The 13,163-nt window shown below is 45.4% G+C and overlaps 1 long non-coding RNA gene across 2 annotated transcripts in view; it reads left to right on the forward strand.

Moving 5' to 3' along the window:
- LOC137502483 (uncharacterized) overlaps positions 1-13,163 on the forward strand; it is a 69,012-nt gene that overhangs the window by 44,446 nt on the left and 11,403 nt on the right. For both annotated transcript variants that reach the window (XR_011018813.1, XR_011018814.1), the window contains one exon: positions 1,846-2,111. This is a non-coding gene — a long non-coding RNA (uncharacterized lncRNA). The remainder of the gene's footprint in view (positions 1-1,845; positions 2,112-13,163) is intronic.

Raw genomic sequence — 13,163 nt, forward strand, 5'->3', positions numbered from 1 at the left:
TTGTTTTAAGAGGAAGTACAACTGGGCAACCATCCTCTATATAACACTAATCAGAGGGAAAAATGGAAGGGATCTGATACTTCGAAAAATGAAGATATCGGTCAAAGAAAGACAAGGGCCACGAAGGGCGTGAATATGAAAGACTCCCTAGCCCTCGCAAACCTAATAGCGTTGGGGTCGGAAAAGAACAAGAGTTGACCAAGAGAGGTCGGATAGGATGGTGGTGGTGGTGGTGGTGATTATTGTTTTAAGAGGAAGTACAACTAGGCAACCATCCTCTATATAGCACTAATCAGAGGGAAAAAAGGAAGGGATCCGACACTTCGAAAAATGAAGATATCAGTCAAAGGAAGACGAGGGCCACGAAGGGCGTGAAAATGAAAGACTCCCTAGCCCTCGCAAACCTAATAGCGTCGGGGTCTGAAAAGAACAAGAGTTGACCAAGGGAGGTCGGATAGGATAGATAAAAGTGAGGAGCCTAGCACAAGTAAATGGAAGCAATGCCAGAACTCAGCTAAGTTCCCCGTGGTCGCCAACCCACGCTCCAAGGTTCAGAGCCCCTGGGTCCGAAAGAGAGGAGCCTGGCACAAGTAAGTGGAAGCAATGCCAGGACTCAGCTAAGGGCCCCGTGGACGCCAACCCACACTCCAAAGTTCAGAGCCCCTGGGGCCCCTTTTAGTCGCCTCTTACGACAGGCAGGGGATACCGTGGGTGTTATTCTACCACTCCCACCCACAGGGAGATGGACAAAAGGCAATGGTATGATCACAAACGGGATTAAAAGTCAGGTTGTGATTTTCACAAATAGGAAGAGTGGTGGTGATTATTGTTTTAAGAGGAAGTACAACTAGGCAACCATCCTCTATATAACACTAATCAGAGGGAATAAATGTAAGGGATCCGACACTTCGAAAAATGAAGCTATCGGCCAAAGGAAGACAAGGGCCACGAAGGGCGTGAAAATGAAAGACTCCCTAGCCCTCGCAAACCTAATAGCGTCGGGGTCGGAAAAGAACAAGAGTTGACCAAGTGAGGTCGGATAGGATAGATGAAAGTGAGGAGCCTGGCACAAGTAAGTGGAAGCAATGCCAGGACTCAGCTGAGGGCCCCATGGTTGCCAACCCACTCTCCAAAGTTCAGAGCCCCTGAGGCCGATAATGTAAGGAAATATCTTAAGAGGAATCACATAAATGGGATTGTAAATAAAGGGTACAGGTTTCTGCACCTGGTTATTAAGGTGTTTAAGAATTGTAGTAAAAATTTAAAGGAAATGGCATTTAAGTCTCTAGTAGGACCCCAACCAGAGTATGAATCTAATGTATAGGACCCTCACCAGGATTACTTGATTCAAGTACTGGAGAAAGTCTAAAGAAAAACAGCTCACTTTGTTCAGGGTGATTTCCAACAAAAGAGTAGTGTTACAAAAGATTTTCGGCTGGGAAGACTTGGGAGAAAGGAGACGAGCTGCGTGACGTAGCAGTATGCTCTGAGCTGTCAGTGGAGAGATGGCCTGGAATTATATTAGTAGATGAATAATTCTGAGTGGTGTCGTTAAAAGTAATAAAGATCACATTGTGAAAATAAAGTTGGAATTCTAGAGAACAAATTGGGGCAAAATTTGTTTATAGGAAGGGGTCTTAGGAATTGGAATAACTTACTAAGGGAGATGTTCAATAAATTTCCAATTTCTTTGAAGTTATTTAAGAAAAGGCTCAGAAAACATCAGATAGGGAATCTGCCACCTGGGCAACTGCCCTAGATGTAGATCAGTAATGATGGATTACATTGCTTGATTACATTCTGAAAGATGTGATAACAGTCTGCTGAATCAATGTCTTATTCTAGGCATCATACCAGAAAGATGGAAGGATGCATCACTCAATGTGTTATATAAAGGGAAAGGTGACTCCAGCGACCCCAATTCATATCAAGGCATAGCTTTGAATTTTGTGCTGTTCAAGATCTTGATGAAACTCCTTGTGAATTGAATAGATTCACCTGCAGATTCAAAAATTCCTGAAGAGCAATTTGGGTTTTGCACAGGCAGATCTGCCATTCAAGCAGCAAGATAACTACATGGCCAAATAAGAGAATCATTTAGACATCCCAAGGTAAGTTTTTTGCTTTATTTATAGATCTAAAGCTTTTGACTTCATGCACACGACTATCTAAATGACAGGACATAGGGATACAATCATACATCATTCAGTTACCATTTTCATAACATGCTTCTAACATCTTCTTTCCTCTTTAAGGATGCAAGTCTAGAGCTTACTAGGAGGTTCGTAAATAATTCAGTTGTTGCTAAGCAATACAGAAGTGGGATTATAAAGAAGGAAATACGCATTCTTAGACACACAAACCCACCAGAATATATTGCAGCTGCTAAAGAATGCAAATGCCGAAAGCAGTAATAAGTAAAAGAACCTTCATTCTTAAACCAAAAGCCTGCCATAACTAAGCATCAACATTAAGAACTAAAGCATTTATAGACCAATATGACAGCCTTGGTCTACAATTGCAAAATGTTTAGTCGGTTGGTCTACTATTGCCTTTTAAGATGATACTTGTTCTTCAAATGTGAAAGACAGTAATAGACTTAAATCGTGTGGCGCTTAGTTTTCTTTATTTTACTGGAAATTTTACAGAAGATTTCTTATTTTTATATTGAAGTTTGAAGTCTCGGCAACCAGAACGCAGGAAAAGCCTGAAATGAGGATATTGTCACTTAGTCTACGAATGCATTACTATGTCGAATTAGGCCAGGCAAATTTACCCTGACCCTCTTTTTGCGGATGATGTTATTTTGTATAGATTAAGAAATAAGTTACAAGATTGTGAGCAAATGCAAAATGGCCTCGATAATGTTGTGAAGTGGACGGAAGGCAATGGCATGACGATAAACGGGGTTAAGAGTCAGATTGTGAGATTCTCAAATAGGGAAAATCCTCTCAGTTTTAAATAATACCATAGGTTGAAGGTTCCTTATGGGAATTGGTGGTGGTGGTGATTATTGTTTTAAGAAGAAGTACAACTAGGCCACGTCCTCTATATTACAGCAATCAGAGAGGAATGATGGAAGGGATCCGACATTTAAAAAATGAATGTGGCCTCGGGAACCTAATACCACATGGTCGGAAAAGAACAAGAGTTGCCTAAGGGAGGTTGGATAGGATAGATGAAAGTGAGGAGCCTGGCACAAGTAAGTGTAAGCAATGCCACGACTCAGCTAAGGGCCCCGTGGTTGCCAACCCACAATCCTAATTTCAGAGCCCCTGCGGCCCCCTTTAGTCATCTTTTACGACAGGCGGGGGATACCGAGGGTGTTATTCTACCACCCCCACTCACAGAGGAGAGAATGTATAGAGGTTCCAGCTTTTCAATACACTGTTATTAAGTTGTACCAACATTAAGTTAGAACATGTTGACTTTGGTACAGGTTTTGACACATTTAAACTTTCATCATCAGCTGATTAAGAGAACAGGGCAAAAGGACTAAATCATAAACAAGTTTAAATACACATAACAAATATAAGACGTTATTCACAGTCAAGAGGGTATACGTAAAAATATCAGCACCCTTTATGAAGAAATAAATTCAGTTGAAGTTCATTTTAACGTGACAGTCTTGTATATTCCTGCTGTGCTGTATTCATGTAAAAAGACGTTGAATTGATGGTAAATAATGAGTTAAAAATCTTGATCCAACATAAGATCTTGAGGAATGATTCGTTAAAAGATAGATCTTGAGAGATGCAGCTTCTGTACAGTGGTGGTGGTGGTGAATTTTTTGTTTCAAGATGGTGGTGGTGGTGGTGATTATTGTTTTAAGAGGAAGTACAACTAGGCAACCATCCTCTATGTAACTCTAATCAGGGAGAAAAAATGGAAGGGTTCCGACACTTTGAAAAATGAAGATATTGGCCAAAGGAAGACGAGGGCCACGAAGGGCGTGAAAACGAAAGACTCCCTACCTCTCGCAAATCTAATAGCGTCAGGGTCAGAAAAGAACAAGTGTTGACCAAGAGAGGTCGGATAGGATAGATGAAAGTGAGGAGCCTAGCACAAGTAAGTGGAAGCAATGCCAGGACTCAACTGAGGGCCCCGTGGTCGCCAACCCACGCTCCATAGTTCAGAGCCCCTGAGGCCTTTGTTTTAAGAGGAAGTACAACAAGGTAATCATCCTCTCTAAACATATTAGTGGAAAATAAATTTAAAATAAACGCAAAATTATCTATCTGACAAAGGAATTTGTAAACACAGTACAAAATAAAACAAAAATTAACTTATTTATCCTGAAATATTACTAACAAATCAAAAGATGGTGGTGGTGGTGATTATTGTTTTAAGAGGAAGTACAACTGGGCAACCATCCTCTATATAACACTAATCAGAGGGAAAATATGGAAGGGGTCCGACACTTCGAAAAATGAAGATATCGGCCAAAGGAAGACAAGGGCCACGAAGGGCATGAAAATGAAAGACTCCCTAGCCCTCGCAAACCTAATAGCGTCGGGGTCGGAAAAGAACAAGTGTTGACCAAGGGAGGTCGGATAGGATAGATGAAAGTGAGGAGCCTAGCACAAGTAAGTGGAAGCAATGCCAGGACTCAGCTGTGGGCCCCGTGGTTGCCAATCCACGCTCCAAAGTTCAGAGCCCTTGGAGCCCCTTTTAGTCGCCTCTTACGACAGGCAGGGGATACCGTCGGTGTTATTCTACCGCCCCCACCCACAGGGGGCAAATCAAAAGGGAACAGCATTCCCTGAGTAACAGTACACTTCCAATTTATATACCCTTGATTAGTCCAGTGTCAAACATTAAGCGGATGACGAGATCAGCAGTAGTTGCGTCATCGGCTAGTATGCGTTCAAGTGTTTCCTGCAAGCCGAGGATCCGTTTCAGACCTGAGAGATCAGTCCACTCTGAAAGGATGTGGGCCACAGTGAAGTCAGCACCACAAGAACACACTGGGGGGGGGTCTTCCCTCTTTAGGAGATAAGAGTGCGTGGATCGTAAATTACCTATCCTTAGCCTACAAAATACCATGGCCTCTCTGGTGGTGGTGATTATTGTTTTAAGAGGAAGTACAACTAGGCAACCATCCTCTATTTAACACTAATCAGAGAGAAGAAATGGAAGGGGTCCGACACTTCGAAAAATGAAGATATCGGCCAAAGTAAGACAAGGGCCACGAAGGGCGTGAAAATGAAAGACTTCCTAGCCCTCGCAAACCTAATAGCGTCGGGGTCGGAAAAGAACAAGAGTTAGCCAAGGGAGGTCGGATAGGACAGATGAAAGCGAGGAGCCTGGCACAAGTAAGTGGAAGCAATGCCATGACTCAGCTAAGGCTCTCGTGGTCGCCATCCCACGCTCCAAAGTTCAGAGCCCCTGAGGCCCCTTTTAGTCGCCTCTTACGACAGGCAGGGGATACCGTGGGTGTTATTCTACCGCCCCCACCCACAGGGGGACATGGCCTCTCTCCGTGAAGGTCGGAAAGAGCACTGCCATATGGTAGTTGTCTTCTTAATAACTCTAAGCTTGCTGGGAGTTCGCATAGCTAGCCACTCCAATTCCCAGGACGCCATTATGGTTCAACATAGCTGAGAACAAATATCTTTAACAGGTACATTGACAGGTCGTGGAGTTAAAAGTACCGCTTCCTTTGCAGCTTCATCTGCAAGTTCATTTCCCGCAATCCCAACGTGGCTTGGAACCATGCGAAAGTGATTCTGGTGCCAGCATCACTTAACCTGGCTAGAAGGTCATGAATCTGCTGCACCAGTGGGTGTTGCCAGAAACAGGCTTCAGTAGACTGCAGAGAGCTTAATGTGTCGGTACACATAAGTAAGTGGCTTCCCTCATCACGCAGTGCAAACTGCAGAGCCTGTAAGGTGGCGTAAAGCTCTGCAGTATACAACCTACATATACTATGAAGCGAGATCTTCGTGCTCATATCATCGGTAATGAAAGAGCAGCCAACATTATCTCTGATTTTAGATCCATCCGTGAAGATATGCTTCGCAACCAGATATTGGTGTACGAAGTCTTGGAAATACCTCCAAAATACGGATGATTCCGTGTTCACCTTGGGTCCACGGAGTAGATCTACACGTATATCCGGTCACAGAACTAATCACCGAGGTACCTTGCTGAAAGTTTGTTCAAGACAACCACCGATATTGATATTCATATCACGACACAAGATATCAGCCAAAGAAAGACAAGGGCCACGAAGGGTGTGAAGATGAAAGACTCCCTAGCCCTTGCAAACCTAATAGCATCAGGGTCTGGTGGTACTGGGTACTTAAGATGCATTGATAAACAGGATGTAGCAGCATTTCATGAATTTTGGCAGTGTACGTTAGCAGTAAATTCTGCCTACTTATCCGTAAAGGTGGAACTCCCAGTTCAGCGAGTAGGCTGGGAATGGGGCTAGTACGGAAAGCTCCCGTTTTCAGCCTAACTCCGCTATGGTGAATACTGTCTAAATGGCTCAGGTTGTGGTGGTGATTATTGTTTTAAGAGGAAGTACAACTAGGCAACCATCCTCTATATAACACTAATCAGAGGGAAAAATGGAAGGGATCCGGTACTTCGAAAAATGAAGATATCGGCCAAAGGAAGACAAGGGCCACGAAGGGCTTGAAAATGAAAGACTCCCTAGCCCTCGCAAACCTAATAGCGTCGGGGTCGGAAAAGAACAAGAGTTGACCAAGAGAGGTCGGATAGGATAGACGAAAGTGAGGAGCCTAGCACAAGTAAGTGGAAGCAATGCCAGGACTCAGCTAAGGGCCCCGTGGTCGCCAACCCACGCTCCAAAGTACAGAGCCTCTGGGGCCTCTTTTAGTCGCCTCTTACGACAGGCAGGGGGTACCGTGGGTGTTATTCTACTGCCCCAACCCACAAGGGGATCTAAAAGGCTCAGCATAGATTTTGATGCTAAGCCATAGGCCGCACCTCCACAGTCATTTCGGGAGAGGATCGTTGCAGCGTAAAATTGTAGCAGTACTGCACGGTCAGCCCCTCACGAAGTGCCGCTGAGAAACTTAAACATGTTAAGTCTCTTCATTTCGGCAACTTTCAACTGACGGATGTGGGGATACCACGTTAGTCTCTTATCAAATGGTGGTGGTGGTTATTGTTTTAAGAGGAAGTAGAACTAGGCAACCATTCTCTATTAACATTAATCAGACGGAAAAATGGAAGGGATCTGACGTTTCGAAAAATGAAGATATCGGCCAAAGAAAGACAAGGGCCACGAAGGGTGTGAAGATAAAAGACTCCCTAGCCCTCGCAAACCTAATAGCGTCAGGGTCAGAAAAGAACAAGAGTTGACCAAGGGAGGTCAAATAGGATAGATGAAAGTGAGGAGAATGGCACAATTAAGTGGAAGCAATATTAGGACTCAGGTAAGGGCCCCGTTGTTGCCTACCCACGCTCCAAAGTTCAGAGCCCCTGGGGCCCCTTTTAGTCACCTCTTACAACAGGCAGGGGATACCGTGGGTGTTATTCTACCACTCCCACCCACAGAGGGAGGTCGGTTACACCCCGACGTGCTAGGTACCGGATCATTGTATCATTGGAAGACTTAACCAAATCCCTGTGGAATATAACTCCCTTGCAGGAGTTAAGGGTTTGGTGCTTCTCGATTTTCCCCACTACCTTTCCGAATAACTTGGCTTTAAGTAGCCGTCTGGACTGTTCAGCCGTAGATGCCTTGGTAAGCACTGATCCATCGCGGAACATGCGCATCTGGTCGACATCTCCAGCAACAATTTCTTTGATGGTATTGCCGATCATGATACCACGTTAGTCTCTTATCAAAATGGAGACCCAAGAATCTATAGGCTTCTATCACTTGTATGACACTGTTTCGCAAGCGGAGTGGCAAATATGCCATGGATGGCGATTGCGAATAGTGTGACACTCAGTACAGATCCCTGAGGTACTCCATTTTTCCCAGTGGTGTAGAGTGGAGAGAATTCCATATCGACAGGTAGTATCGTAAGCTTTATCCAAGTCAAAAGACACAGCGACTAGGTGTTCCTTCCGAAGAAAGGCCTCCTGAATGGCGCTCTCCAGTCTGACTAGATGATCAGTGGCAGACCGATGAGAGCAAAAACCACACTGGTATTTAGACAAGTGACCCTCCTTTTCCAAGGTCCACACAAGACGCCGGTTAAGGTTGTGGTGGTGGTGATTATTGTTTTAAGAGGAAGTACAACTAGGCAACCATCCTCTATATAACACTAATCAGACAGAAAATATGGAAGGGGTCCAACACTTCGAAAAATGAAGATATCGGCCAAAGAAAGACAAGGGCCACGAAGGGTGTGAAAATGAAAGACTCCCTAGCCCTCACAAACCTAATAGCGTCGGGGTCGGAAAAGAACAAGAGTTGACCAAGAGAGGTCGGGTAGGATAGATGAAAGTGAGGAGCCTGGCAGAAGTAAGTGGAAGCAATGCCAGGACTCAGCTGAGGGCCCCTTGGTCGCCAACCCACGCTCCAAAGTTCAGAGCCCCTTGGGTCCCTTTTAGTCCCTCTTACGACAGGCAGGGGATACCGTGGGTGTTATTCTACCACCTCCACCCACAGGGGGGAACGCCGGTTAACCATCCTTTCAAATAGCTTACAGAGGCCATTTGTAAGGCATATTGACCTATAACTATCCAAACATTTTGGATCTTTACCTGGCTTGGGAAATGATATCACAATTCCCTCACGCCATTGAGATGGAAACACTCCCTCACTCCATATTCTGTTGAATAGGGTGAGAATATCCTTGAGACATCTGTCACTCAAATGCTAAGCATTTGATTATGGATTTTGTCTGGTCCAGGAGCCGTATCTCTGCATAGCGCGAGTGCACTCCGCAACTCCCACTCCGTGAATGGCACGTTGAAGGGATGCGAAGCACTAGAGGTAAAAGAGGGATGGTTTGGCTTTGTGTCGCGCTTAATTGGAAGAAATGCAGGGTCGTATCTCCTAGAGCTGGACGCATCTGCGAAATGTTTCACGATGTGGTCGGCAATGACTGAAGGAATCGTAACTATATCTCCATTAATGGAGATTCCAGGTGGTGGTGGTGATTATTGTTTGAAGAGGAAGTACAACTGGGCAACCATCCTCTATATAACACTAATCAGAGAGAAAAATGGAAGGGGTCCAACACTTCAAAAAATGAAGGTATCGGCCCAAGGCAGACAAGGGCTACAAAGGGCGTGAAAATGAAAGACTCCCTAGCCCTCGCAAACCTAATAGCATTGGGGTCGGAAAAGAACAAGAGTTGACCAATGGAAGTCGGATAGGATAGATAAAAGTGAGGAGCCTGGCACAAGTAAGTGGAAGCAATGCCAGGACTCAGCTATGGGCCCCGTGGTCGCCTATCCACGCTACAAAGTTCAGAGCCCTGGGGCCCCTTTTAGTCACTTCTTACGACAGGCAGGGAATACCGTGGGTGTTATTCTACCGCCCCCACCCACAGGGGGTAAATGGAGATTCCAGATACTGAGGGCACATTCTGTACTCCAACAATACAGCAGAGTTTTGTCCACACTTGTGATGACGGAGTATATGCCGTGATGGATGACACATACTTTTCCTCCTGAATGGCGCTCTCACGTCTGTCCAGGTGATCAGTGGCAGACCGATGAGGGTGAACCCCACACTGGTAGTTAGACAAGAGACCTTCCTTTTCCATGGCCCACACTGGATGCCGGTTAAGCATCCTTTCAAATAGCTTGCAAAGGCCATTTGTAAGGAATATTGGCCTATAACTATCCAGGAGTTTGGGATCTTTACCTGGCTTGGGAATTGGTATCACAATTCTCTCATGCCATTGAGATGGAAACACACACCACACTCCATATTCTGTTGAATAGGGTGAGGAAATCCTTGAGACATTTGTCACTCAAATGCTTAAGCATTTGATTATGGATTTTGACCGGACCAGGTGCCGCAACTTTGCATAGCGTGAGTGCACTCCGCAAGTCCCACTCCATGAAGGGAATGGGAAGCACTAGATGCAAAAGAGAGATGGTGTGCCTCAGCTTCGTGCTTAATATGTAGAAATGCAGTGTCGTATCTTCCAGAACTGGACATATCTGCAAAATATGAAGCGATGTGTTTGGCAATGACTAATGGAATCATAACAATATCTCCATCGGTGGAGACAACAGGGACTGAGGGCACATTCTGTAAACCGACAATACGGTGGAGTATTGTCCGCACTTGTGATGTGGTGGTGGTGGTGATTATTGTTTTAAGAGGAAGTACAACTGGGCAGCCATCCTCTATATAACACTAATCAGAGAGAAAAAATGGAAGGGATCCGACACTTCGAAAAATGAAAATATCGGTCAAAGAAAGACAAGGGCCACAAAGGGCGTGAAAATGAAAGGCTCCCTAGCCCTCGCAAAACTCATAGTGTCGGGGTCGGAAGAGAACAAGCGTTGACCAAGAGAGGTCGGATAGGATAGATGATAGTGAGGTGCCTGGCAGAAGTAAGTGGAAGCAATGCCAGGACTCAGCTGAGGTGGTGGTGGTGGTGATTATTGTTTTAAGAGGAAGTACAACTGGGCAACCATCCTCTATATAACACTAATCAGAGAGAAACAATGGAAGGGGTCCGACACTTCGAAAAATGAAGGTATCGGCCAAAGGAAGACAAGGGCCATGAACGGCGTGAAAATGAAAGAATCCCTAGCCCTTGCAAACCTAATAGTGTCAGGTTCGGAAAAGAACAAGAGTTGACCAAGAGAGGTCGGATAGGATAGATAAAAGTGAGGAGCCTGGCACAAGTAAGTGGAAGCAATGCCAGGACTCAGCTGAGGGCCCCGTGGTCGCCAACCCACGCTCCAAAGTTCAGAGCCCCTGAGGCCCCTTTTAGTCGCCTCTTACGACAGGCAGGGGATACCGTGGGTTTTATTCTACCACCCCCACCCACAGGGGGGCGCTCTTGTGATGATGGATATGTGCCATGATGGATGAGACATACATTTCCAATGTAGCTTTCTTACTTTCTCGAATAAAATAATTTGGCCTTTGCATTCTGACGATAGTGCTTAAAAGCTCGTCGGCAATCATATATGGCTGCTGCAATGTCATACGTCCACCATGGGACCTGTTTCTGGCGACGAATACTGGACGAGGGTGGAATTGTTTCCTCTGCAGCAGTCAAAATTCCAGTAGTAATGGAAGAAACCTGGTCGTCAACAGACTCCAGCATATCTTCGACCATCACTGTGCGTTTCGAAAATTCTGGCCAATTTTCCCGCCGTAGTAACCAGCACTTGAGGATTTCAGATTGTCTTTGATTCAAGACAGATAGAATTATCGGGAAGTGGTCACTATCACAGAGGACATTGTGTACTTGCCACCCTAGCAGGGGAAGTAGCGCACGACTGCACAAAGTGACATCCAGGTGTGAGAGGTGGTGGTGGTGGTGATTATTGTTTTAAGAGGAAGTACAACTAGGCAACCATCCTCTATATAAAACTAATCAGAGGAAAAAGTGGAAGGGATCCGACCCTTCGAAAAATGAAGATATCGGTCAAAGAAAGGCAAGGGCCACGAAGGGCGTGAAAATGAAAGACTCCCTAGCCCTCGCAAACCTAATAGCGTCGGGGTTGGAAAAGAACAAGAGTTGACCAAGGGAGGTCGGATAGGATAGATGAAAGTGAGGAGCCTGGCACAAGTAAGAGGAAGCAATGCCAGGACTCAGCTAAGGGCCCCGTGGTTGCCAACCCACGCTCCAGGTGTGAGAATGTGCCATGCGCGCTACTGAAATGTGTCAGTTCCCCTGTATTAAGCACCCATAGATCAAACAAGTTGATCATTCGCACGAGCATCCTCCCCCTAGCATAGGAAGACAGAGAACCCCATAGTATGTTACGGGCGTTCACATCTCCCAGCATCAGGAAAGGAGGAGGCAACTGAGCGATCAAATCTTGTACTGCAGGCATTTCCAGATCGTAGTCTGGTGGAAAGTACATGTTGCACACCGTTGTCATTACTAAACGGAGTGCAAACTGCGACTCCATCCAGCTGAGTACAGAGCGGTATTTCTTCGCTAAAGCTGTCGGAGTGAACTAGGGTACTAATGCCCCCAGTTGCCAAGCCATCCACAGCTACACTCTCTTTGGAATAAAGGCGATATCCTCTCATAATCGTGTTGTGTGCAGTTCTCAAACGAGATTCCTATAGGTAAACTATGGAGGGCGCATATACGGATGTCAACTGACGAAGCTCAGCTATGCAACAGTGATAACTACTGCAGTTCCACTGCAATAGTGCCATTGTGTGGATAGGTAAAGCTCTGAATTAAGGACCATTTTTTACCCTTCATTCGGTCCATTACCTGCAAGTTCCGCCGTCTTTGTTGGTGTCTTTCTTTCTATCATCACCATCCACGACAATGAGTGGTTCGGTCTCCATTGTCAACTCAGAAGAAGGAGACTCAGTGACTGGGCACTCCGTGGATGATTATCTCATTGATCAGGAACAATAGGCCTTCTTCCTGGGAGAACTAGGTTCTCCAGAAGGTGATCGAACAAAAGGGCACCGGGGCCACTCGCTCTTGCCCACCATTTCTGTATTTTTTGGAGGAGAGCCGGCTGATTGATTGCAGTATTTCTAAGGGGATCCTGTGACCTCTGATTGATTTGGAGAAGGCTTCTCCAATTTCTTAAGGGAGCTCTGTGGCTTCACCTCCTCCTTTGTAATCTGGGCATTGGAAGGATGGCTGGACTTTCCAGCCCTATTTAAGAACCCTTTCCCCCCACCATGTTGGAGGAGGACTTTCCAGCCAAATGTTCCTGGGAGGACCCTTCTCAGGCAACGTTGCAATAAGGCACTTTTTTATCCTTGTGCTGTAAAAACTCCACTTTCTGTAGGGATTATCTTCTGTTGCTGGCTTTGAATTATTGATGCATTTTCTGTACTGGTGTTCTGTACGAAGCACGGTGGGCTGATCAGCACATTTGCGACCTTTACTGCGAAGGAGAAGGAGAACTCTGGAACAGTGGTGGTGGTGATTATAGTTTTCAGAGGAAGTACAATGGGGCAACCATCCTCTATATAACGCTAATCAGAGAGAAAAAATGGAAGGGGTCCGACACTTTGAAAAATGAAGGTATCAGCCAAAGGAAGACAAGGGTGTGAA

The sequence above is a fragment of the Anabrus simplex genome, chromosome 1, assembly GCF_040414725.1.
Source record: "Anabrus simplex isolate iqAnaSimp1 chromosome 1, ASM4041472v1, whole genome shotgun sequence".
Lineage (NCBI taxonomy): Eukaryota > Metazoa > Arthropoda > Insecta > Orthoptera > Tettigoniidae > Anabrus > Anabrus simplex.